Source organism: Pongo abelii, chromosome X, assembly GCF_028885655.2.
Source record: "Pongo abelii isolate AG06213 chromosome X, NHGRI_mPonAbe1-v2.0_pri, whole genome shotgun sequence".
NCBI classification, from domain to species: Eukaryota; Metazoa; Chordata; class Mammalia; order Primates; family Hominidae; genus Pongo; species Pongo abelii.
In genome coordinates this window covers 157,410,997-157,437,773 of record NC_072008.2, presented here as the reverse complement: position 1 = coordinate 157,437,773, position 26,777 = coordinate 157,410,997, and the positions used below count along the sequence as shown (strand labels likewise).

General features: G+C 49.8%; 1 pseudogene; it reads left to right on the top strand.

Annotated features, from left to right (window-relative positions):
- The first annotated feature begins 22,393 nt into the window (after positions 1-22,393).
- On the top strand, positions 22,394-22,487 carry LOC112131125 (U6 spliceosomal RNA; annotated as a pseudogene).
- The last annotated feature ends 4,290 nt before the right edge of the window (positions 22,488-26,777 follow it).

Sequence of the window (26,777 nt, the reverse complement as noted above, 5' to 3'; positions counted from 1 at the left end):
AAAAAAAAGAATCACGCCTGTAATCCCAGCACTTTGGGAGGCCAAGGCAGGAGGATCACCTGAGGCCAGGAGTTTGAGACCAGCCTGGGCAACATAGTGAGACCCCCATCTAAAAATATCAGTGGAAGTGTAGACAGAGTGGATTTGGGGGGTAGGGGTGGAATGGGATTGTTGAACAAAATATATTAAGGGAAGCCAGTTGTAGTGGCACCCACTTGTAGTCCCAGCTACTTGAGAGGCTGAGAGGCTGAAGTGGGAAGACTGGTTGAGCCCAGGAGCTCGAGACTAGCCTGGGCAACACAGTGAGATCTCATCTCAAATATATATATATATATATATATATATATATATGAACCAGATGCAGTGGCTTACATCTGTAATCCCAGCAGTTTGGGAGGCTGAAGCGGGAGGATCACTTGAGGCAAGGAGTTCCAGACCAGCCTGGGCAATATAGCGAGACCTTGTCTCAAAACAAAGAAATAGGCTGGACGAGGTGGCTCATGCCTGTAATCTCAGCACTTTGGGAGGCCGAGGTGGGGAGGCTGAAGCACGAGAATCGCTTGAACCCGGGAGGTGGAGGTTGCAGTGAGCCAAGATCGTGCCACTGCACTCCAACCTGGAGTGAGACCCTGTCTCCAAAAACAAACAAGCAAAACAAAACAACAACAGCAACAACAAAACCAAAGAAATAAAATAAAATCGTATATATAAGTATTAAGGGAACTTGCTGTAAAGACCCTACAACGAAACAAGATCTTTCAATATGGCACCTAGGAACCTTTGTAAATTTGGAGTCCTTGTAAGCACAGATCTTCAGGGACAGGGAGTCTTGACTGGCTTCCAGGCCTTCTCAGGGGCCCTGCCACACAGCCTTTAGCCTCCTGTGAACTACTTCACCACCAGGTGCCTCCCCTCACCCCTCCCTGTTACCACGCCCCGGGTCCCCTCTCCTCACCATCTGCTCTTTGGTGGGAATTGCATTCCAATTTGACTTGTTTTTCCCATAGAGGGGAAAACCTTCTCAGAGGTGGTTCTCTATTAGAATGGCTCTGCAGAGCTGCACCGCTGGGAAGACTCTTCCAGGCCCTCCAACCCAGCCTCCTCGTGGCACAGAGGACCCAGCGCCCTGGAGATTTGCCCAAGTCCCCACATGGGTCAGTGGCTGAGCCAGGGCGGGAACTCTGGTCTCTTGGCCTTTACTAGGTGCCACACTTGTCCTCTCTTGATAGCTTAGCTCCACTGTGGGTGCCGCAGCCTTTGGTGAGCTGGCGAGAGCAGCCAGCACCCTTGAGAAGAGGTTTTCTGGTTTCAAACAGCAGCGGAGAGAAACCCGCGGGGAACCCGGTGGCTGAAGCCGGCCTCCACCACCTCTCCTACCAACATCGCACAGTTCAGGCTGCGGGTACCTAGAGCCCCGACGGTGCCTCGGGCCCCAAGTGACGCGGGTGTCTGCATTTCTTTCTTTCTTTCTCTCTCTCTCTCTCTCTTTCTTTCTTTTTTGAGGCGGAGTCTCGCTCTGTCGCCTAGGCTGGAGTGCAGTGGCCCAATCTCGGCTCACTGCAAGCTCCACCTCCCGGGTTCACGCCCTTCTCCTGCCTCAGCCTCCCGAGTAGCTGGGACTACAGGCGCCCGCCACCACGCCCGGCTAATTTTTTGTATTTTTAGTAGAGACGGGGTTTTACCGTGTTAGCCAGGGTGGTCTCGATCTCCTGACCCCGTGATCCGCCCGCCTCGGCCTCCCAAAGTGCTGGGATTACAGACCTGAGCCACCGCAACCGGCCTCTTTCTTTCTTTCTTTGAGACGGAGTTTCGCTTCTGTCGTCTAAGCTGGAGTTCAATGGCGCTATCTTGGCTCACTGCAGCCTCTGCCTCCTGGGTTCAAGCGATTCTCCAGCCTCAGCCTCCCGAGTAGATGGGATTACAGGGGCCCACCACCACGCCCTGCTAATTTTTTTTTTTTTTTTTTGAGACAGAATCTTGCTCTGTCGCCCAGGCTGGAGTGCAGTGGTGCGATCTCGGCTCATTGCAACTTCCGCCTCCTGAGTTCAAGCTATTCTCCTGCCTCAGCCTCCCGAGTAGCCACCGCGCCTAGCTAATTTTTGTATTTTTAGTAGAGACGGGGTTTCACCATGTTGGCCAGGCTGGTCTTGAACTCCTGGCCTTGTGATCTGCCTGCCTTGGCCTCTCAAAGTGCTGGGATTACAGGCGTGAGCCACCGCGCCCGGCCTAATTTTTGTATTTTTAGTAGAGATGGGGTTTCGCCATGTTGGCCAGGCTGGTCTCAAACTCCTGACCTCAGGTAATCCACCCACCTCGGCCTCCTAAAAGGTTGGGATTACAGACGTGAGCCACGGCGCCCGATTGGTCATCTGCATTTCACCAGATGGCTGTGCCCGTTGCCACTCCCGAATTCCCTCACCCCCTCCCCACCAGACCCCGACCGGGGCGACTCCCTCCCACAGCACTGCTCTTGCCCAGGGCTGGGACAAGGAAGAGAAAGGAGCGCAGAAGCCAAGGCTGTTCAGCATGACACAGGCCTCTTTAGCAGCACCAGCGCCACCGCGTCCCTGCTCTGGGCTCCTTTCATACTGAATGAAAAGCGGGAAGTGGGTCAGTGACCAAAGGATTTCCTACTTTTTACTCTCCACGCCGGTGCCTTGTGGGAATACAATCCTAATCTACAAAAGCCCATCAAGGGCCAGTGATGTGCCAGGCCGGCCGGGACCTGTGGCGAAGATGGAGATGAAACTGAAGGGCCCTTGACCTTCTAGGCACCGGTCTCCTTCAGAGGAGGGGAAGGGAGCAGAAGAGAGGGGACTCTCCAATGGGATAGCTCTCACCGGCCATCACATTACCGAACAGCCCTGCCTTGTCCCGCATTGAAGTCTTCACCATGCTGCTGGGTTACCCAGTCTAGATTCTCACCTCCAAGCCCCATCCCATCCAGAAGGCCTGCAGACGCAGCAGACTGTAGTCCCCACCCTCCACCCACAGCAAGTTTCCATCTGGCTAGTGACTGAGGCCCTTCTGTGTCTACCCCGTGTAATGTGTAATGTAAAGGTACAAGCTGTTTCTCTTTACCTGAACTGAAAGGATTCCTGCAGTGGGGAGAGGAGGAGCCACTCTCTAAATGGGATTGCAGTTGCCATTTTAAAAATTATTTTTAATATTATTTATTTATTTTTGAGACAGAGTCTTGCTCTTGTTGCCCAGGCTGGAGTGCAATGGCAGCAATCTTTGCTCACTGTAACCTCCGCCTCCCGGGTTCAAGCAATTCTGCCTCAGCCTCCTGAGTAGCTGAGATTACAGGCACCCGCCACCACACCCAGCTAATTTTTGTTTGTTTGTTTGTTTGTTTTTGCTTTTTTAGTAGAGACAGGATTTCACCATGTTTGTCAGGCTGGTCTCGAACTCCTAACCTCGTGATCCACAACAGTTGCCATTTTTAAAATGCTCCTCATTCCTCATTCCCTCTTTCTGGGCCTGATTCCTTTTTTTTTTTTTTTTTTTTTCCTTTTTTGGAGAAGGAGTCTCGCGCTGTCTCCTAGGCTGGAGTGCAATCGCGTGATCTCACTCACTGCAACCTCCGCCTCCCGGGTTCAAGCGATTCTCCTGCCTCGGTCTCCCGAGTAGCTGGGATTACAGGCATCCGCCACGACACCCTGATAATTTTTGTATTTTTAGTAGAGATGGGGTTTCACCATGTTGGTCAGGCTGGTCTGGAACTCCTGACCTCAGGTGATCCACCACCTCGGCCTCCCAAAGTGCTGGGATTACAGGCGTGAGCCACTGCGCCCCACCTGGGCCTGATTCTTATCATTAAAAGGGGAACAGGAGCTGCTCTCCGGGGTCTCTTACAGCATCAGCATTCCTTTTTTTTTAGAGATGGAGTCTGGCTCTGTCACCCAGGATAGAGTGCAGTGGTGCGATCTCGGCTCACTGCAACCTCCACCTCCCAGGTTCAAGCAATTCTCCTGCCTCAGCCTCCTGAGTAGCTGGGATTACAGGTGTCCACCACCACGCTGGGCTTTTTGTATTTTTAGTAGAGTCGGGGTTTCACCATGTTGGCCAGGCTGGTCTCGAACTGACCTCAGGTGATCCACCCACCTCGGCCTCCCAAAGTGCTGGGATTACAGGTGTGAGACACCGCGCCCAGCGCCCGGCTGCATCAACATTCTTCACATTGCTGGTGGGGCTTCACAAAGGTACCCCCAAGGCAACACGCCAGTCCTGCCTCCACCCACCTCCCCCCTCCCTCGCCACCAAAATAAACCCCACAAACAGCAAACAAGTCTGAAAGGTGGCCTTGCAAAGGTCCTTTATGTGTGACTCTAAAAAGGATGGCATTTGTCATGACCATGAGTGCCAGTCCCTCTTCCCCAATTTCACTCCGCCCTGGACACAGTAGTCAGACGGGTCCTGCTAAATCAGACCTTGTCCCTCCTCAGGGGGCTGGGATGAAGGAAGTCCGGAGTGGACCCGGGGCACGGCTATTGGATAAAATGCAGATGCCTTGCCCTGGGGCCCGAGGCACTCTGGGGACATAGAGGCAGGGCTCAGGACACTGGGGGCTCCCCATCTCCTCAAGGGAAGCCCCCGTCTTCCCAATGGGTTTGCACAGGTTGCCCTCCCCCCCACCCCCTCAGCACACACACGTGATTCTATCTCTCCTCACCCTGTTGTCAACCTCGCTCAGGAACAGCCACCTCAGGACCTTGCTACCTTGCTGCTTGCTCTGCCCTCTACCTGGGACACTCCCACACATCTGCCAGGATCCTGCCCTCACCTCCCTTCCATCTTTGCTCAAATGTGTCACCTTCCCTGAGCACCCTATTGTGAATCAAAATCCAGCTCCATATTGCCTGCCTCTCTTTTCCTTGCTTAGTTTTTCCACACCCAATTCACGCCCACTATGGTACAGCACCTTCACACTGGCTCCCCAGGAGACAGTGAGCACCATGAGGGCAAGGACCTCAGTCTGCTGTTTTCCACTGTGTCCCTCTATGTGGCACGGAACAGGCATTCCATTACAATTTGTTGAACAAGTGAATGCATTTTCCATTGGCCTTGACCACTCCTTTACCATGTTCTAAGTAGGCCCCAAGGCAAGAGTACTTCCATAGATTCCCAAGGCACACTCCCCACCCTCAAGAAACTTGCAATGGAGGGAGGGCAGACACACCTGCAGTGGAGTGTGCACAAAATAAATGCCAGTGCCAAATAGAGGGACAAGCAGGCAGAGCCAGCAAAGGCTGAGAGGAAGGCTTTATGTCTGATTGTGGGTGGCGTAGGGTCTGGGAAGGCTTTATGAACAAAAGAGGTAATTTTGAAATGGATGCAGAGAATTAGTGAGGTTTCCATGGGCAGTAAACGAGCCAATTACCCCAGGCTGTGGGCAAGTTTACTGTGAACTGGTGGGAGGACCCAAAGGCTGGAATGTCAGGGGAGGGGTGCAGTGAGAGCTGCTCTGGGGACATAGAGGTGGGGCACAGCCTGGACAGACCAAGGCTGTTCATGGCAGAGGTTGTCATCCACTGCTTCTCACCAGCAGGCAATGGGAAGCCATGACAGGATTTTTCTTTGAGAGAGACAGGATCTCAGGCTGGGTGCGGTGGTTCATTCCTGTAATCCCAGCACTTTGGGAGGCCGAGGTGGGTGGATCACTCGAGGTCAGGAGTTGGAGACCAGCCTGGCCAGCATGGTAAAACCCTGTCTCTACGGAAAATACAAAAATTAGTTGGGTGTGGTGGCGTGCGCCTATAATCCCAAGTACTCAGGAGGCTGAGGCATGAGAATCACTTGAACCTGGGAGGCACAGGTTGCAGTGAGCCGAGATCATATACTGCACTCCAGCCTGAGTGACAGAGCAAGACTCCATGTCAAAAATAAATAAATACATCAACAAATAAAAATAATAAGGAGGTCGCCAGGCATCATGGCTCACGCCTGTAATCCCAGCACTTTGGGAGGCCGAGGAGGGCGGATCACCTGAGGTTGGGAGTTCAAGACCAGCCTGACCAACATGGAGAAACTGTCTCTACTAAAAATACAAAAATTAGCCGAGCGTGGTGGTGCATGCCTATAATCCCAGCTACTCGGGAGGCTGAGGTAGGAGAATCGCTTGAACCTGGGAGGTGGAGGTTGTGGTGAGCAGAGATAGCGTCATTGCACTCCAGCCTGGGCAACAAGAGCGAAACTCCATCTCAAAATAATAATAATAATAATAGACAGGATATCGCTGTGTTGCACAGCCTGCACTGCAGTGATATGTGGTATGATCATAGCTCACTGCAGCCTCCAACTCCCAGGCTCAAGAGATCCTCCTGCCTCAGCCTCCGGCATAGCTGGGACCACAGGTATGCCTGGCTTTTTTTTTTTTTTAATCAGCTGAATTTAAGACTCTTCTTTTTTTTAACTTTGAAGTTCAGGGGTACATGTGCAGGTTTGTTACGTAGGTAAACTTGGGTCATGAGGGTTTGTTGTACAGATTATTTCATCACTGAGGAATTAAGCCTAGTACCCATTACTTATTTTTCCTGTTTCTCTCCCTCCTCCTGCTCTCCACCCTCCAGTAGGCCCCAGTGTGTGCTGTTTCCCGCTTTGTGTCCATGTGTTCTCATCATTTAGCTCCCACTTACCTGTGAGAACCTGCAGAATTTGTTTTTTGGTTCCTGTGTTAGTTTGCTAAGAACAAGGGCCTCCAGCTCCATCTATGTCCCTGCAAAGAACATGATCTCATTCTTTTCTGTGGCTGCATAGTATTCCATTATGTATATATACCACTTTTTCTTTTTCTTTTCTTTTCTTTTTTTTTTTTTTTTTTTTTTGAGACGGAGTCTTGCTCTGTTGCCCAGGCTGGAGTGCAGTGGCTAGTTCTCGGCTCACTGCAAGCTCCACCTCCCGGGTTCATGACATTCTCCTGCCTCAGCCTCCCGAGTAGCTGGGACTACAGGCGCCCACCACCATGCCCAGCTAATTTTTTGTATTTTTAGTAGAGACGGGGTTTCACCATGTTAGCCAGGATGGTCTCGATCTCCTGAACTCGTGATCCGCCCGCCTCGGCCTCCCAAAGTGCTGGGATTACAGGCGTGAGCCACCGCCCCCGGCCCATGACGGGATTTTGAGCAAGGATGTGACCCAGTCAAGACTGTATTTGAGAAAGCTCTCCCTACTGCTATAGGGGATGGGCCAGAGGCAGAGAGATCCTTTAGGAGAGGTTGCAGGCCAAAGCTGGTGTGGGCTTAGATTTGGGATATTGGTAGTGAGGGTGGGGAAAAGTAACTGAATTTGTTCCCCACCTACCTCCCAGCCACCCTCCGGCCAATAGCAAGCATGACCTTTCTTCAAATGTAATTCTGAGCATCATGTTAGTTTTCCAATGGCTTCTCCTCTCATTGCAGTAAGGACCCAGACACGGCCCTTCCTGTCTCTGTAGCCTCTTGTTCACTCTTTTTTTTTTGAGACGGAGTCTCGCTCTGCTGCCCAGGCTGGAGTGCAGTGGCGCGATCTCGGCTCACTGCAACCTCCACCTCCCGGGTTCTTTCTCCTGCCTTAGCCTCCCGAGTAGCTGGGATTACAGGCATGCGCCACCATGCCCGGGTAATTTTTGTACTTTTTTAAAATAGAGACAGGGTTTCACCATGTTGTTCAGGCTGGTCTCGAACTCCTGACCTCGTAATCCTCCCACCTCTGCCTCCCAAAGTGCTGAAGTGCTGGGATTACAGGCGTGAGCCACCGTGTCTGGCCTTTTTTTTTGCTTTGTTTTGTTTTTTTTTAGAGACGGAGTCTTGCTCTGTCGACCAGGCTGCAGTGCAGTGGTGTCATCTCGGCTCACTGCAACCTCTGCCTCCTGGGTTCAAGTGATTCTCCTGCCTAAGCTTCCCAAGTAGCTGGGATTACAGGCGGGTGCCACCATGCCAGCTAATTTTTGTATTTTTTGTAAAGACGGGATTTCGCCATGTTGGCCAGGCTGGGCTCGAACTGCTGACCTCAGGTGATCCACCCGCCTCGGCCTCCCAAAGTGCTGGGATTACAGGCGTGAGCCTCTGCGCGTGGCCTCTTTTTCACTCTTTTTTTTTTTTTTTTTTTTGAGACTGAGTGTCACTCTGTCTCCAGGCTGGGGTGCAGTGGCACGATCTTGGCTCACTGCAACCTCCACCTCCTGGGTTCAAATGATTCTCCCACCTCAGCCTCCCGAGTAGCTGGAATTACAGGAACGTGCCACCACGCCCGGCTAATTTTTGTATTTTTAGTAGAGACGGGGTTTCACCATGTTGGCCAGGATGGCCTTGATCTCTTGACCTCGTGGTCTGCCCACCTCGGCCTCCCAAAGTGCAGGGATTACAGGCATGAGCCACCGTGCCTGGCCTCTTTTTCACTCTTAATACCAACTCGGCCTTCTCTCCTTTCCCTCATCGGGGGCGCATACCTGCTGTTTCCACTGCCTCAGGCCCTCTCCCTCCTCTCTCATGCCTAAACAAGTACCACCCACTCTCCAGACTTCAGCCCAGTCCCCAACACCTTCCCTGGGAGACTCCCCGACTTCTGGCCTGCATTTTCCTTTCTCCCTCTGGTCTTTTTGTGGTGCTTCTCACAGCCACAGCCATAGCCACTGTCTGGGTGATTACTTGACTGTCTCACGTGGGCTTCCTTGCAACTAGCACAACAGGGCCTGGGGCCCAGGAGACACCGGGAAACATCTGCTGAATGAAGACCTGAGCAAGTAAAGGAAAGCCTGTGTTCTTGGATGCTAGGTGTGGAGGGCACACCCTCTCAGAAGGAGGCAAGCCCTTTGTGGGCTGTTTCAGCCAAACAAGGAAGAGGACCTGGCTGAGGGGAGGGGGAATGAGGAAAAGAGAGGACTTAATTCAGTCGAGCAGTGGATTCAAGGCATATCCACCCCTTTCCTAGAGGGAGGCCCAAGGGCACTCCCCTTTGGCTGCCACAGGGCCCAGCTGGGGACCTGGAGGGAGGTGGGTTCCAGGAACACCCTCCTCTTTATTTCTAAGCACTAGAATCCTGTGACCGATATGCAGTGCTAGCCAGAGCTTTGACTTGCAAAGGGAGCACTAAAGTCCGAAGAGCACTGCCTGTAGGTCAGGCGGGTGTGGTGAGGAAGAGCAGGAGCTGGCTCCGCATCCTGTCACTTACCAGGTATGTGACTTTGGCAAGTGACTTCACCTCTCTCCACCCCAGTATCTTCTTCTTCTTCTTCTTATTTTTTTTATTATTATTTATTTATTTATTTTGAGATGGAGTTGCTCTGTCGACCAGGCTGGAGTGCGGTGGCATGATCTTGGCTCACTGCAACCTCCACCTCCCGGGTTCCAGCTATTCTCCTGCCTCAGCCTCCCGAGTAGCTGGTACTACAGGTGTGTGCCACCACGCCTGGCTAATTTTTGTATTTTTAGTAGAGACAAGGTTTCACCATGTTGGCCAGGCTGGTCTCGAACTCCTGACCTCAAGTGATCCACCCATCTCAGCCTCCCAAAGTGCTGGGATTACAGGCATGAGCCACCGCGCCTGGCTAGTTTCTTCATTTTCACAATGAGCCTTGTAATAGTACCTACCTCATAAATGGTGGGGATTAAACAAATTAATACACATGAAGTATTTAGAGCAATGCTTGGCACAAAAATAAGTGCCCAAGAAGGGTTCAGTGTTCTAACAGAGTCACCTTTGATTTCACTCTTAATTCTTCAGACAGTGCAGAAGAGCAGCCACTGCAGGAAAATCCAAACCTCAGTAGCACAAGCTTTGAACTGTGTTTTTCTACAACCAAGAGAGTTGCCTTTGCTGGGAATTGCATCTGTCTGTGACCTGAGCTATAGAAACAAGGCATCATGGCTGGGTGCATCTGAACACACACACCCACACCCACGCTAGCCCTACTTCAACAAATATTCATGCTGCAACACCTGGTGGGGTGCTGGTCCTGTGTATCTTGTCCTGTGCGGGAAACGGTGAGGGGTACTTGGGCCATCGCGCTGCCAGGGTCCGGCAGCAGCTCCTCCAGAGCAAGGACTGAGTTCCATTCATCTCTCAATGGCTCCACCTCCACAGTGCCCCGCCCAAGCCCTGGCACAAAGTACAAGCTGGGTGAGTGCTTGCTGTGTGGGAGAGTTTTGTCTCCAGCAGAACGGACCTGCATTTGGGAAGTAGACACGTGAGGGTCACCCGCATCCTTGCATTCTGGCTGGACAGGTGATGTCGCTCCATGAAGTATCGGGCAAACAGCTGTGTTGCCAAAACCAAACCAAGAAAGGTACAGTAGAGGGACTAGTAACCCAGGAGCCATAGGATGTGGCTCTGCTCTCTGCTCTTCTACAGCTTCAAGAGGCTTTGGCAAATTCCTGAGCTTCACTGGTCCTCAGTTTCCCGTTCTGTACAGTCAGCGAGTCTTACTAGATACTGGATCATCTCCAGGGCTCTTTCTTGTACTAATAGCCACTGGAGCATAAACTCCTTAAAAGAGGGAAGAAATTTTGTTTTGGTTTGGTTTGGTTTTCCTCCTAATGTTTCCCAGATGCCTTGAAGAAAGTCCATTGTATATGCCCAGTGAATAGTTGCTGAATGAATAGATGAAGACGCTGTGATTGTAAGGCCTTGTAGTGAACTGGAAAAGGTATGGTTTGTTTTTGTTTTGGAGTTTTTGGTTTTTTTGAGATGAGGTCTCACTCTCTCACCCAGGCTGAAAGTGTAGTGGCGTGAACACAGCTCACTGCAACCTCAAACTCCTGGGCCCAAGTGATCTTCCTACCTCAGTATCTGGGACTACAGGGGCGTGCCACCACACCTGGCTAATTTGAAAAGGTATGTTTGTGTTCATAAACAGATCCCCTTTGTTTGGTAATCATCTTTTCTAGTGATTCTGGACAGTTTGGTGTCAGATTCACTGTGCCTCTCAGATCAGCCTGCCTCAAGATGTTTCAAGTAAAAACCTTGCTTTTAAACATGATTTATCTAGACTATCATCTCAACTTTCCATTTACTTTTGGTTATGTTTTTACCTGGTCTGCATGATTCACTGGTTATCAGAGAAAAGTACAATCAGATAAAATGATAAGAGTAAGGAACTGTAAACAGAAACAGCAAATGGCCCAATTCAAAGCAGAGAACATGATGTGAATGGTAATGATGCCACCTTGCATTTTGTTCCTTAACAGTTTGCCTGGTGCTTGCGTATCTACTGTCTGACTTGCACCCCCTAATGATCACGTGGGATGTTTTGGCATATTTTGGAAAAACTGAAACCCAGAGGAGGCAACTGTTTTGTCCAAGTATACCAGGCCATCTGTGAGAAAACTGGAACTCTGCCTCTCTGTCTTTTTATTTTTACTCTTTTGAGACAGGATCTCACTCTTTTGCTCAGGCAGGAGTGCAGTGGTGCAATCATAGCTCACAGCAGCCTCGAGCTCCTGAGTTCCAGTGATCCTCCCCTCTCAGTCTTTGTAACAGGCTTTACTGCCTGGTTGTTTTCAGTGAGCAAACAAACAAGGAGAGGGTTAGATGCACAGAGGGCATTTCCGGTGTCAGTGACCATTCAGGACTCTTCTGCCCGCGGACAGCCAGAGAAAAGGGCAGCAAAGGTGAAAGGGCCTGAGGGCAATTGCTGAAGTCATCAGTTACGTGACCTGCCACTATCTCACCTCAGTGTGTCCCAAACTAAATTCCCCAACCTCGGCCCCGGCCCCCATATCCGTGCTTAGAGAACGGCACCACCATCCCCCCAGCGTCCCGCCTGGCTCTTCCCTCACCCTCACTTCCCATATCCAGGCTACCAGCAAATCCTAAACATGTCCGAATCCAGCTGCTCCTCCCCACCTCTCACTACCAAGCAGAGATCATCTATCTGTCTCTCCCTTAACTCGTCTCCCTGCTCAGCCATCTCCTATCATCTGGAGGGAACTTTTTACTTTTTAAACATTTTTATTATTTTGAATTTTTTTGTAGCGACAGGGTATCCCTTTGCTGCTCAGTTTGGCCTCAAATCGCCTGGCTTCAAGCAGTCCACCCACCTCGGCCTCCCAAAGTGCTGAGATTACAGGTATGAGCCTCCACACCTGGCTGAATTTTTATAAATACACATTTTTCTGTCTTGTTTAAAATTCTGGCCCAGCACAGTGACTCAAGCCTGTAACCCCAGCACTTTGGGAGGCTGAGGCGGGTGGATCACCTGAGGTCAGGAGTTCGAGACCAGCTTGGCCAACATGGTGAAACCCCGTCTCTACTAAAAATACAAAAATTAGCCAGGTGTGGTGGCCGGCGCTTGTAGTCTCAGCTACTCGGGAGGCTGAGGCAAGAGAATCGCTTGAACCCAGGAGGCAGAGGTTGCAGTGAGCTGAGATCACACCATTGCACTCCAGCATGGGCAACAAGAGTGAAACTCCATCTCAAAAAATAAAATAAAATCCTTCATGACTCTTCATCACCTTGAGAGAAAGCCACAGAAAGACCCTTCAAGGCAGGGCACAGTGGCTCATGCCTGTAAAATCCCAGCATTAGGAGGCTAAGGTGAGATGATTGCTTGAGCCCAGGAGTTCAAGACCAGCCTGGGCAACATGGCAAAACCCCATCTCCACAAAAAATAAAATAATTTTAGCTAAGTGTGGTGGTACATGCTTATAGTCCTGGCTCCTTGGAGGCTGAGGCAGGAGGATCACTTGAGCCTGGAAGATTGAGGCTGCAGTGAGCTATGATTGCACCACTGCACTCCAGCCAGGGCAACAGAGTGAGACATTGTCTCAGAAAAAAAAAACAAAAACAAAACCTCCAAGATTCAGTTCCAGCCAGGTTCCTGCCACCAACCTCCCCCGCCCACCAATTGCACACACATTTCATGATCCCTTTCAGCACTTCTCTGTCTCCAAGCACTTTGCTCACACTATTCCTGAGGACCAGAATGCCCTTTCTCCTTTATCTCTATGGAGATTCTGCTTACTCTTCAATCTCAAACAGCACCTTCCTCCTGAGGCCTCCCTGATGCCAATGCCTGCCTTAGATTGAAATGAGCCAGCACAGCAACACAGCGCTTGATTGGCAGCTCTGCAAGAGCCCAGAGCTGAGGGCGGGCTGGGCGTTCCAGGTGGTTTGGTACCTGCCGGGCTGTTCCACCAGACCTGGCGCACCCCCAGGGTGGGAACAACCTCCCAGAGCTCTCTAGACCACCCATTGCCCTGCAGAGGGTTTGTTCCTTACTAGGAGCTCCCAGTAAAATTGGAACAGAATTAAATTAGCTTGCCGGTGTTCGGGGATGAGGGGCAGCATCATTTGGTAATAAGTGCAGCAACCTGAAAGCTCTGAGGGAAAAAAAAGGGTGAAGAGAGAGAAAGAAAGATCCACAGTGGCCTTGCTACTGCTGCTGCCGCTGCTGCAGTGGCCTCTGGGAAGTGTCTCCCTCCAGCTTTCTGCCTTTAATCCTAAGAACTGGGTGATGCTGGCCCAGGCGCGGTGGTTCACGCCTGTAATTCCAGCACTTTGGGAGGGCGAGGTGGGCAGATTGCGAGGTCAGGAGATCGAAACCATCCTGGCCAACTTGGTGAAACCCCATCTCTACTAAAAGTACAAAAATTAGCTAGACGTGGTGGCACGCGCCTGTAGTCCAAGCTACTCGGGAGGCTGAGGCACCAGAATTGCTTGAACTCGGGAGGTGGAGGTTGCAGTGAGCCGAGATCGCACCACTGCACTCTGGCCTGGTGACAGAGCGAGACTCCATCTCAAAAAAAAAAAAAAAAGAACCAGGTGATGCTAATGATGATGATAAGCTAAGGATTCGACAGAAATCCAGCTTCTGGAACATTGACTGGGGGATCTGGAGGGAAGTGAGTACCAAATCAGGCATTGCCCTCTCTCCTCTAGATCTTGTTCCACTAACGTGACACCTGATTATGTGATGAGCTCAGCATATGTTGCTAGTTAATTTAAATATTTATGGTTGGTTTTCAAATGAGCTCTTAACATGCCAGAGTGTTGAGACTCTATGAATCAAACAACTTTCCAAGTGGAAGGACCATTAGCATCTAATGTAAACTTTTCCTTTTCTAGATGGGGAACTGAGTCCCGGGGAGGGCCAGAAGCTGGCTCAAGGTCGCATGAATGTGAGTGGCAGAGCTGGGCCTAGAACCCAGGGCTCCCGCCTCATGGCCCAGGGCTCTGCCCACAGTACCACACTGCCCGCCTCTTTCACCAAAATGAAAACTAGAAAACTTCGGAGCAAACTCCAAAGCCCTTGATGCCAATGCCTGCCTTAGATTGAAATGAGCCACCACACCAACACAGCGTTTGATTGGCAAGCATGCTGCTGTGTTAGTTGTGAGCTGTGTTGGTTGTGAGCTATGTTTATACAGCATCGGGGAAAAGGAGGCACATCATTCTCTAGGAAAGGAAGTAAAGAAAGTGGATGTAGGTGGCGAGATAGTTCACTTAAGCCTGAGAGAAGTGTAAGTGATCTCCCACCATCTCACCTGTCCGCTATCCCAGCAAAGCCACTCCATAGAGTTGGTGCCATTCCTGTTGACCTGAATGTATGAACTGGCCTTTGGAATGTACCACTCTGCCCCTCCCTCCAAATGGCGAGGGTGGGGACAGACTTCTCAGGCCCTGCTGATGGATCTCGTTTTACCCAAGCCTCTATTTTTGTTTTGTTTTGGAGAGATGGGGTCTCACTTTGTTGTCCAGGCTGGTCTCCAACTCCTAGGCTCAAGCGATCCTCCCACCTCAACCTCCCAAAGTTCTGGGATTATGGGTGTGAACCACAGCACCTGGCCTCCCAAACCTCTTGATCAATTTGTATCCAGATGAGTACCCCACCAGCTGCACTTCACCTCCAGAAACTCAGAATGGTGCAACAGCCTTGCAGAATGAGACTCTGAGCAGGCTGGAATATAACTGAGTCCAGGTGAGGATACGTCCTGCTGGGGATATGTCCTGGTGGGCATATAGTCTTGCTGTCATATTGTCTTGAGAGCTTTGAATACAAAATTGTGCTGAGGGCATGTGGTGGGTGCAGAGGTCAAAAGCACAGGCTCCCAGCCTGGGCAGTATAGTGAGATCCTGCCTCTGCCAAAGATGAAAAAATAGCTGGGTGTGGTGGTTCATGCTGTAGCTGTAGTTCCAGCTATCAGGAGGCTGAGGTGGGAGGATTATTTGAGCCCAACAGGTCAAAGCTGCAGTGAGCCATGATTACGCCATTGCACTCCAGCCTGGGCAACAGGGCAGAGACCCTGTCAAAAAAACAAAAATAAAAAATAAATAAAAACACACAGGCTTTGAAGTCAGAGAGACCCGGGTTTATGCCTCAACTCTGTCTGTTCCTAGCTGAGCACCCTTGGGCTGGTTGCTGACCCTCTCTGTATGTCAGTTTCCTCACTGATAAAATGGGTCTGATAATACCCACTTCATAGGATTATTGTGACAATTGTAGGGAAAAAGTATGGAGTGCACTGTATCAAGGTCCAGGCACATAGGAAGCATTCAATAAATGTGATTGTCCTAGAAAGGTGAAATAACGGGATAACGGGCAATCTTTTTTTTTTTTTTAGACGGAGTCTCGCTCTGTTGCCCAGCCTGGAGTGCAGTGGCACGATCTCGGCTCACTGCAACCTCCACCTCCCAGGTTCAAGCGATTCTTCTGCCTTAGCCTCCCGAGTAGCTGGGACTACAGGCACCTGCCACCACGCCCAGCTAATTTTTTGTATTTTTAGTAGAGACGGGGTTTCACTATGTTGGCCAGGCTGGTCTCAAACTCGTGACCTCGTGATCCACCCACCTCGGCCTTGCAAAGTGCTGGGATTACAGGCATGAGCCACCGCGCCTGCCCAACAGGTGATCTTTTATTCTATTTCTTTTTTCTTTTCTTTTTTTTTTTTTTTGGAGGTAGAGTCTCTTTTAAAATTCTACTTCTTTATACTATTTGATACTAATCAGGAATTACTTTCATGACCAGAAAAAATACAGTATAAAGGGAGAAAAAAAACCTATGCAACAAACATTTTTCAAATAGATCCTAGAAGGTACAGGTACCTGTGAGGTAATTCTGAGGATCTGGGAGTCCTCACATATGTCATCCCCACTATCAGGGGTTGGACAGGATGTTGCCAGGTTACAGGGCAAAGGAAAGAGCTTAAGCTGGGAAGCAGGTACCAAAACCTGTGGTTCTAACTTGTGCCCTGGGGCCAGCATTTGGTGTTTCTCTTTATATTGCCCTGTAGTTATGCATGGTACATGCTATCTTCTGGCAGCAAAGCCAACCAAAGCAAAACAAAAACCAACTCATAATTTCCACTAGACTTGTTGTTGTTGTTGTTGTTGTTGTTGTTGTTGAGACAGGGTCTCGCTCTGTTGCCCAGACTGGAATGTGGTGGTGCGATCTCAGCAAGGCACCTCGTGCCTCAGCTTCCCAAGTAGCTGGGATTACAGGTGCGTACCACCATGCCCGGCTAACTTTTGTATTTTTAGTAGAGACAGGTTTTTGCCATGTTGGCCAGGCTGGTCTCAAACTTCTGGCCTCAAGTGATCTGTTCGCCTCAGTCACCCAAAGTGCTGGGATTACAGGGATGAACTGCTGTGCCCAGCCTCCACTAGACTTTAGCAGAAATAAAAACATCTCAGCTCAGGCGTAGCTCTCAAATCTACAATCTTTCATGATGAAGGAGTCAAGTTTGGGTTCCCTACTCCTGAGTTAAATAAAAGGTAATGCTGTACTTTTTGGTTTTGTTTTTTGCTTTTTTTTTTTGTTTTTTTGTTTTTTTGTATTTTTTTTTTTAGACAGTCTCACTCTGTTGTCCAGGCTGGAGCGCAGTGGTATGATCTCGGCTCACTGCAACCTCCGCCTCCCAGGTTCGAACAATTCTCTGCCTCAGCCTCCCGAGTACCTGGGATTACCAGCACCTGCCACCACGCCCAGCTAATTTTTTTGTTTTTAGTAGAGACAGTGGTTTCACCATGTTGGCCAGGCTGGTCTTGAACTCCTGACCTCATGATCCACCCACCTTGACCTCCCAAAGTGCTGGGATTATAAGTGTGAGCTACCATACCCAGTCTTCTTTTAGGTTCTTTAAGACATAAGAATGTATAGAAAGCTACTGAGATAGGAATTATTTGGGGGAAAGGGGATCTTAGAACCTTATTTTTGAAAGGGCCTGTGGTAGGCTACAAATTGGTCCCCCAATAGAGATCCACGTTCTAATCACCAAAACCTGTGAGTGTTAACTTACTTGTTTTGTTTCCTCTCTCTCTTATTACCCACACTAATGTTAATTTAAATGGCAAAAATAAATAAATAAATAAAATGAGGTTTATGTAGATGTGATCATGCTTAGGATTTTGAGATGGGGACACTATTCTGGATTATCTGGGTAGGTTCTACATGCAACCACATATATCCTTATGAGGGAGGCAGAGAAAGATTTGATGCACAGATGAGAAGGTGATGTGAAGCTGGAGCAGAGACAGATTTGAAGATGCTGGTCTTAAAGATTGGAGTGATGCATCCTCAAGCTGAGAAATGCAGGAAGTTGCCAGAAGCTGGAAGAGACAAGGAATGGATTCTCCCTTAGAGCTTCCAGAGGAAACAGGGCCCTGCCAGCACCTTGGTTTCAACCCAGAGATACTGATTTTAGACTTCCGGCCTCCAGAACTGTGAAAGACTAAATATTCCTGTTGTTCAAAGCCCCCTAGTTTGTACTGCTTTGTTATGGCAGCCCAGGAAACTAACACAGAGTCCTTAGAATTCATCTAGTCCAAGGTATGGGCTTTTCGTTTGTTTGTTTGTTTTTGAGACAGGCTCTCCCTCTGTTGCCCAGGCTGAAGTACAGTGATGCAATCATGGCTCACTGCAGCCTCGACCTCCCAGGCTCAAGCAATCCTCCCACCTCAGCCTCCCAAGTAGCTGGGACCACAGTTGTGCACCACCATGCCCAGCTAATTTTGTTTTGTTTTTAGTAAAGACAGGGTCCCAGTATGCTACCCAGGCTGGTCTCAAACTCCTGGGTTCAAGCAATCCTCCTCGGCCTACCAAAGTGTTGGGATTACAGGCATGAACCACCATGCTCAGTCTCTAATGATTTTCTTAGCACCGAAATCAATTACCTTTCAAATGAAATCATTGCCTATAGAAACAACAGATGCAAACAGAGGAGTGATGATTGAAAAACAAGGTCCAGATCCCCACCTGCTAAATCCCCTCAATAGTGGCTCCTGAAGCACCTCCCAGGACCTTCCACCAACAGAGTGTGAAAACACTTGTCTAGTTTCAACCTCATTGTACAGATGAATAACTTGAGCCTCTAGGGGCTGAGTGATTGGCTGAAGGCCTCCCTTAGCAGGCAGCAAGGAACATTTATGGGGAGGAAAACAAGGCAAGTTACTCCTGCCTGCTCTCTCATCTTCCCTTGCCTGGTTTGGCCAAATCCCTGTCTCCCAAGCAAACAACTAAGAATACGTTGCTGTCTCTAGATGAATTTTGTTTTTAGCACTAGTTTCAGTTTTGAACAGGGACTGCCAACTGTGTCAAATATGGCGAGGCTCAAATGAAATATTTGCTCATGAAGAGCACAGACCTGGAGCAGGCTGTTAAGGCATCTTCGGAGATGAAAAACTACTGCCTGATTCCTCACCTGTATTTGCAAATTGAGTCTCGTGGGTATGACTGCAACAGTGGGTGTGAGGAGGAGGGCAGGAATGAATAGCAAAGTTAAGCAGCTGTCGGTGAACCCGGAAATATGAATCCCTAAGTGGATCAAGAAGAGCCCAGATAAGAGCACAGGTGAATGCCACATCACATTTTTCTTGTTGTTGTTAGATTTTAAAACATTTAAGGTCAGTTCTGCTAAAAGGCCTTTGTGGAGGATAAAGAAAAGGTTACAATAAAATATTACTCCCCTTTTCCCTCTGGCCTTGGTACTAACAGACAAGACATTAAAAGTCAGGTTCTCTTTCCTTCCCAAGCATACTCAAGATAGGATGGCATTTTCTCCCTCCTTCCTTCCTTCCTTTCTTTTTTTGATGGAGTCTCACTCTGTCGCCCAGGCTGGAGTGCAGTGGTGTGATCTTGGCTCACTGCAACCTCCACCTCCTGGGTTCAAGCCATTCTCGTGCCTCAGCCTTCTGGGTAGCCGGGATTACAGGCGTGTGCCACCATGCCTGGCTAATTTTTGTATTTTTAGTGGAGATGGGGTTTCACCATGTTGGCCAGGCTGGTCTTGAACTCCTCGGACAATCCTCCCACTTGGCCTCCCAAAGTGCTGGAATTACAGACGTGAGCCACCGTACTCGGTAGGGCGGCATTTTCAAAGGGAATTTTACAAGGAACTATGAGGAACCCGATAGGGCATTAAACAAACAAGATCCAAACCCTCTCCAGGGGTTAAAAATGGCTGACCATTTGCCAAGCTGATTCAGAATTCACCACTGTTTAGATGCCTATTTCCAGGGCCACTGGCCTCATCCCTGCTACTTGACCAAGTGGCATTGAGAGAAGTATTGCATCTGGAAAGAGGAAGGCCAGGGTGTGTTCCAAGAATGAATAAAATAATGGGAAGCCTAACCAAGACCAGTGGATGAGCCAACAATGCCAGCTGCCTGCTCAAGGCTGCTGGGAGGGAACACTCAGTGCAGCAGATGGAACACAACTGGCAGGCAACAACAAATGGCATTAGTGTGGCTTCCTTTGTTCCTTGGTGTTGCTAGGGAGGATGTCCTCTCTCCATTCTGGAGGCCACATGGTTCCACCCTCCCCAAACAGTAGGGAAGGATGAAGGTCCCTAGCTGCCACCCACTGCTGCTACAACTGAAGGAACAATGTGTCTTTTTAATTTATTTATTATTTATTTATTTATACCTATTTATTTATTTTTTGAGACAGGGCATGGCTCTGTCGCCCACACTGGAGTGCAGTGGTACCATCATGGCTCACTCTAGCCTCGACCTCCCAGGTTCAAGAGATCCTCCCACCTCAGCCTCCTGGGTAGCTGGGACTTCAGGCATGTACCGCCATGCCCGGATTTTTTTTTTTTTTTTTCCGAGACAGAGTCTTGCTCTGTCGCCTAGGCTGGAGTGCAGTGGCGCGATCTCTGCTCACTGCAACCTCCGCCTCCCAGGTTCAAGCGATTCTCCTGTCTCAGCCTCCGGAGTAGCTGGGACTATAGTCGCGCTTCACCACGCCCAGCTAATTTTTATATATTTAGTAGAAATGGGGGTTTCACGATCTTGACCAGGCTGGTCTCGAACTCCTGACTTCAGGTGATCCACCTGCCTCACCCTCCCAAAGTGCTGGGATTACAAGTGTGAGCCACCATCCCTAGCCTATGCCCAGATCATTTTTAATTTTTTTTTTTTTTTTTTTTTTTTGTAGAGACAAGTCGTTACCTGCTGTGTTGCCCAGGCTGGGGGACAATGTGTCTTTATGCAAAACACACCAGGCACTTCCAGAGGTGGCCAGCTTTCCCCAGAAAGGACCTCTCACAGACTTTTTCTTTCCATTTGTTTGTTTGTTTGTTTGGCTTTCAGGTAATGTTGCTTCTCAATTCATGATATCACCATCATTGGTCTGTGAGATTCTTCTCTGGCTGAATCAATCTATCCATCTCTCCAGTCCTTTTCATTACTGTTTTCCACTCTAATTCTCCTCCCCTCGGTGGCAACCTCTCAAGTGTGTGCTCTGTCAAACTGTGTAGAGGTGTGTGTGTGTGTGTGTGTTTTCAGTAAACATAAGTGGTAGTGGCCTGGAGAGTGTGTTCAGTCTCTTACTGGGTGCTTTTCCACTGAGCCCCGTGTGTGTTAACTGTCCATGCTGCTGTGTGCTCCTGAGTTGCTTGTAACCACTCATTTGCTTCTATTTTTCCCCAGTAGTGGACACCTGGATTGTCTCCAATTCTGTCTTAGCATAAGCACTGTACAATAAACATCCTTGCATGGGTCCCTATAGCAGGCTGAAGATGGACCCCAAAGGTATCAAGTCCTAATGTTTGGAGTCTGTGAATGTTGCCTTATATGGAAAAAGGGTCTTCGCAGATGTGATCCTGTTGAGGATTTTGAGATGGGGAGATTTTCCTGAGTTATCAGGGTAGGCTGGAAATGAAGTCACATGTTGTATTGGTTTTCTGTGGTTGCTGTAACAAAGTACTGTACCACAAATTTGGTGGCTTAAGACAATAGAAATCTACTCTCTCACTGTTCTGGAGGCCAGAAGTCTGAAATGAAGGTGTCAGTAGAGCCACAGTGCCTCCGAATCCCCTCCTTGCCTCTTCCGGATTCTAGTGGACTCAGGTGTTCCTTGGTTTGTGGCAGCATCACTCCAACCTCTGCCACATCTTCGCATGGTCTTCCCTGTCTGTCTGTCCTTTTGTCCTCTTATAAGGACAGCAGAAATTGGATTAAGGGCCGCTCCTACTCCAGTATGACCTCATCTTAATGAATTACATCTTCAAAGACCCTATTTCCAAGTAAGGTCACTTTCTGAGGTTCTAAGTGAATGTGAATTTGGGGGGACACTATTCAGCCCACTACTCTTGTATCCTTATTAAAGAGAGGCAGAGGTGGATTTGACACTCACACAGAGAAGGCGGGGTGAAGGGAGAGCAGAGGAAGATTTGAAGATGCTGGCCTTGAACATCAAAGTGACGCAGCTGCAGACCAGGGAAGGGCTGGCAGCCACCAGAAGCTGGAAGAAGCAAGGAGTGGAGACCCCCCAGAACCTCCTGAGAAAGCATGGCCCTGCTGACACCTGGGGTTCAGCCAAAGGATACTGATTTTGGATCTCTTGACTCCAGAAGTATCAGAGAATACATTTCTGTTGTTTTGAGCCATTGAGTTTGTGCTACTTTGTTACAGCAGCCACAAGAAACTCAGTCCCTTTGTGGGCCTGCAGGAGAATCTCTTGAGGTTATACCCAGGAATGGGCTTACTGGGACAGTGTGGGCACAGACACGATTTGGCTAAATGCTACTAGGTGGCTCTCCAAAGCGCCTGCATCCGTCTAGCAGGACTCCCAGCAGCGGCACACAATGGTTCCTCTTTCCGCTTATTCTAGCCAACACTTGGCATCATACAGCTGATTTTTGCCAATCTGACATGTGTGTATCCTATGTCATTGTTGTCATTTCCATTTCTCCGATTACTAATGAATCTGGGATCTGAGCATCTCTTCACATACTTACTTGCCAGCCTTTTCAGTTTCTTCTCCTGAGAATTGCCTATGCATATGCTTTGCTCATTTTCCTGTTGGGTCTTTTTCTTGTTGTTTTGCAGAATGTTCTTGTATATTTTATCCATTAATCTCCTCTTGCTTTTAAACAGCAAATATCATCTCCCCATCTGTTGTCTGTCTGTTAATTCTATCTGTGCTGTCCTTCATGGAAAAGAATCCTCAATTTTGCTGTAATCAAACTTAATTTGAGTGCTCATTTCAGCAGCACATATACTAAAGTTGGAACTATATAGATAAGATTAGCATGGCCCCTGCACAAGTTCACGAAGTGTTCCATGTAATTAAAACAAATAAAATACAATAACAAATCTAATTCAAGGCTGACAACAGAAGGGTGGATGGGTCAGGCACTATTGTGCAAACAGAGTAAGTGCTACCGTGTGTGTGTGTGTATGTGTGTGTGTGTGTGTGCTGTGCATGCGTGCAACCTCTAACTGAATGTCAACTCCCAGGGATGGGTCCATTACCCAAACTTTAGGCTTAACTGCTCCCCTGCTCCCTGCACTAACACACACAGTTCAGTACAGCAGTTCTCAGATGTCCCTGTGCACTAGAATCACCCCAAAGGCTTGCTAAAACCCAGATTACTGGGTGCCACCCCCAGAGTTGCTGAGTCAGCAAATCCGGAGTGGAGGCCCAAGGATCTGTGTCACAGATAAGCTCCCAGTGACACTGATGTTAGTGGCCCAGAGGCTCACTTGGAGAACCACTCTAGAGTATGCAGGGAATGCCAGCATGTTGCTGAGGCTCTGAAGAAATAGAAAGTATGGCTGCTTGTTAGCTGGCCAAGCAGCACCAGGAACACTGAGGAAGATAGGAAAGTCACTCGTAATCACCGAATGCCGGTGCTAAAAGGCACCCCTGTGGCCACAAAGGCCAAAATATTTGACGGAGGTCAAAAATGAGACCCAAAGGGTGTCAGTTACTTGACCAAGGTCACACAATTAAGTGGTGGCTGAGGTCCTGTGTGGTGGCTCACACCTGTAATCCCACACTTTGGGAGGCTGAGGTGGAAGGATTCCTTGAGCCCAGGAGTTTGAGACCAGCCTGGGCAACATAGGGAGAGTCCATCTATAAATAAATAAATAAATAAATAAATAAATAAATAAATAAATAAATAAATGATGGCCGAGGCCAGACTGCCTGGTATCAATGCTGTTTTCTCTTCACATTCCCCACCCTAGTTCTCCTAAGAGACACATGTGTGCCCCTTCACAGCTTGAGGACTTGCTTTGAAATGGTGGAGGGGCGCCCTTGACAGTCACCCCATAATATTTCCCACCAGCACAACCTTTATCACAGCTTGTCCAGCAGAAAGAAGCCACGCAGTGCCTAGAATGCATCCATGTGACATGCAGCCCTGCCATCCCTCGTTCCTTCCTTTTTGGGCATTCTGAGCAGCACCGGGGGCCATTGGGTGTGTATAGGAAAGGAGCGTGGAGTGGTGGATGGGGAGGCGTAGACAGATCTGCCCCAACACCCTGGGAGATTCTATCCCTGCTTGTCTCTGTCACTCACACTGGCAGTAGGCTTCCTGGGGCTAGGGCAAGGGCTTCCTCCTCCTGCCCACTGGCCCCGCATTTGGGACCCAATGCCTCTCCCCAGCCCCCAGGCAGGAGGGCAGGAGAGCAGGAGGGGAAGGGGACTTGATCCTAGCCTCCTCCTCCATCTGGCAAGGGAGATAGCACATTTTCTGGGCCGGCAGTGAAGAATGGGGAAGGAGAGTGGAGAAGCTAAAGCCAGGGGAAGCAACCCCTATGCTATGCAGCTCAGCTAGGGGACAAGGCCCCCTCCAAGAGAGGAGACTAGCTGCGGAGGAAGGGAAATAGAGAGGGGAATTGGAGGTTGAAGAGAAAGGAGGGAAGGGAGGTGGGGAGGTGGTGCAAGAAAACAGAGAAGAGGGGGGGACAGAGGTGAGAGTGGTATGGAGCGGGAAGGGAAACTGAAAGGGGGAGGAAGAGGACACAGGGGAGGGAATGGGCAATAGGCTTGGAGATCGAATGACTGAAGGTGGCTCCTCCAAGAGGGACCCTGCAGGGAGGCAGCGGGGTGAAGCAGAAGAGCCTCTGGTGCCCCAGCCACAGCAGGTAGTGGGGGATGGCTCAGTCCATGGGGAGCGGGAAGCTGGGGCCCTGGGGGCTCCTGTGGATGGGGAGATGACATGGGAAGGGCTTTGCAAAGGGTGATATGCTTTCTGAAAAAGAAGCAGTACAGTGGGATGGCCCTGACACCACCAGCCCCCACTTTACCCCTACCCCTACCTCCCCACCCCATCTTGTCTGTTTTTGTGTTTTCTAAGACTAGCTTCACTTTTTCATTTATTTATTTATTTATTTAGAGACAGGTACTCACTGTGTCACCCAGGCTGGAGTGCAGTGGTGCGATCACAGTTCACTGCAGCCTTGAACTCCTGGGCTCCAGTGATTCTCCTGCCTCAGCCTCCCGAGTAGCTGGGACTACAGGCACACACCACCGCGCCTGGCTAATTTTTTTTTTTTTTTTGAGAGAGATGAGGTCTCACTATGTTGCGCAGGCTGGTCTCCAACTCTTAGCCTCAAGTGATCCTCCCATCTCAGCTTCCCAAAGCACTGGGAATACAGGCATGAGCCGTGGCACCCAGCCTTTCCACCCCACCTTGCATTCTCCCTCTTACCTTTCAGTTCTGGAAGTCCAGCCTCTCCTGTTTTCAGCAAAACGTCAGCCAGGCTGGGGAGATTGGCAAGGCATTCAGAGACGCCAGTGCCATGGGTTGCCTACCGTGCCCATCAGACATTCCACTACTCACTGGGTCACTGGGCACCCAGCTGCACCAAGCCCCACTGGCCTTGGGGCCACAGAGTGGAGTCAGGCATAGGCCCTGCCAGCTGGGCTCAGGCCTCAGTGCTTGACCACTGTCAAAGGGCTGCTTCGAAACTTTACCCTCACTGTGCGTCTTTCCGAGGCCTTTGCATCAAATATCGGGGAATGGGCCAAGGAAAAGGGGCAGGAGGACATAGCCGGGAGTGACCCTTAAGCCCTTTGGCCTGCCAGCCTCTCGTCTCTTGGGCTGCCCTGGCTGTCCATGGCCTCAGCAGCTGCCACCACCACCTGTCCCTGAGCTCACAGGATCTCATGTATGACCTCACATGTTCCTCACAGGCTTTCATTCCTTCATTCAAATGCATTTAGAGAGTCCTCACAACTAGCCAGGCACTGAGCTGAGCCCTGGGGTTTTCAGAGGCCCTGCCCACAGGGCGCTGCTATGAATCAACCCCTCATTTCCACAGTAGGGAGGGTGCTGGCACCACTCCAGCATTCCTGAGTTTCCCCACGCCCTGGATCTGCCTCTCCCAGTGCTGCTCTTACCAGGTTTCCTGGGGGCTGGCTCTGAGCAGTCTCTCTTTCAAAAAGCTGTCAGCTCAGCCGGACCTCTGGCCTTCAGCATATGCTCCAGCCCCAGCCAGAGAGGAGGGTATTGCCCTTCTCCTGCCAGCAAGTCCTCCAGCCCTGCCAAAAGCCCCATCTTGAACCCCGGGTCCCCACACATGTGCCCTCCCCACCTCACCACCCCAGCTACTGCTACACACCAACTCTACCCACTCCCAGATGGCTACATGTCCACACCTTGCCATGCCCTCATCTCCCCCAGGCCTCAAGTGCCTGGCCAGGCCCTGCCCTTGCCCCCTGCCCTAGACCTAGCCCTCTGACCAGTCATCCTGCTAGCAGCTCATGCTGCTCACCACTTGCTGTGTCTCCTTGGCTTCCAGATTTTCCTCCTCCCTGCCTGCTGCTTCTCCTGGTCTCATTCAGACTCATCCTCCTTCACCTATCCTTCACGAGTTGACATCCGGATACCAAATGATGGGGAGGATGTGGGAACATAGGAACCCTCAGACACTGCTGGTGGGAATGTAAAATGGTGCAGCTGCTATGGAAAACAGTGCGATTCCTCAAAAGGTTGAACATAGAATTACCATATGACCTAGCAATTCCATTCCAGAGTATATACCCAAAAGAACTGAAAACAGGAACTCAGGAGTTGTATATCAAAACAAGAACTGCACACAAATTTCATTCCGCATTATTCACAATAACCAAAAGGTGGAAACAATGGAAATGTCTATCAACAGGTGAATGAATAAGCAAAAGGTAGTCTAGCCATACAATGGAACATTATTTAGCTATAAGAAGAATGAAGCCCAGGTGCAGTGGCTGCTTGAAACCCAGAGCTTTGGGAGGCCAAGACAGGAGGATCACTCGAGTCCAGGAGCTTGAGATCACCCTGAGCAACCTAGTAAGACCCCATCTCTACAAAAACATTTTTATTTTTTTGGGATGGAGTTTTGCTGTTGTCGCCCAGGCTGGAGTACAGTGGCATGATCTCGGCTCACCGCAACCTCTGCCTCCCAGGTTCAAACACTTCTCCTGCCTCAGCCTCTTGAGTAGCTGGGATTACAGGCACGTGCCACCACGCCAGGCTAATTTTCTTTGTATTTTTAGTAGAGATGGTGTTTCACCATGTTGGCCAGGCTGGACTCGAACTCCTGACCTCAGGTGATCCGCCCGCCTTGACCTCCCAAAGTGCTAGGATTAC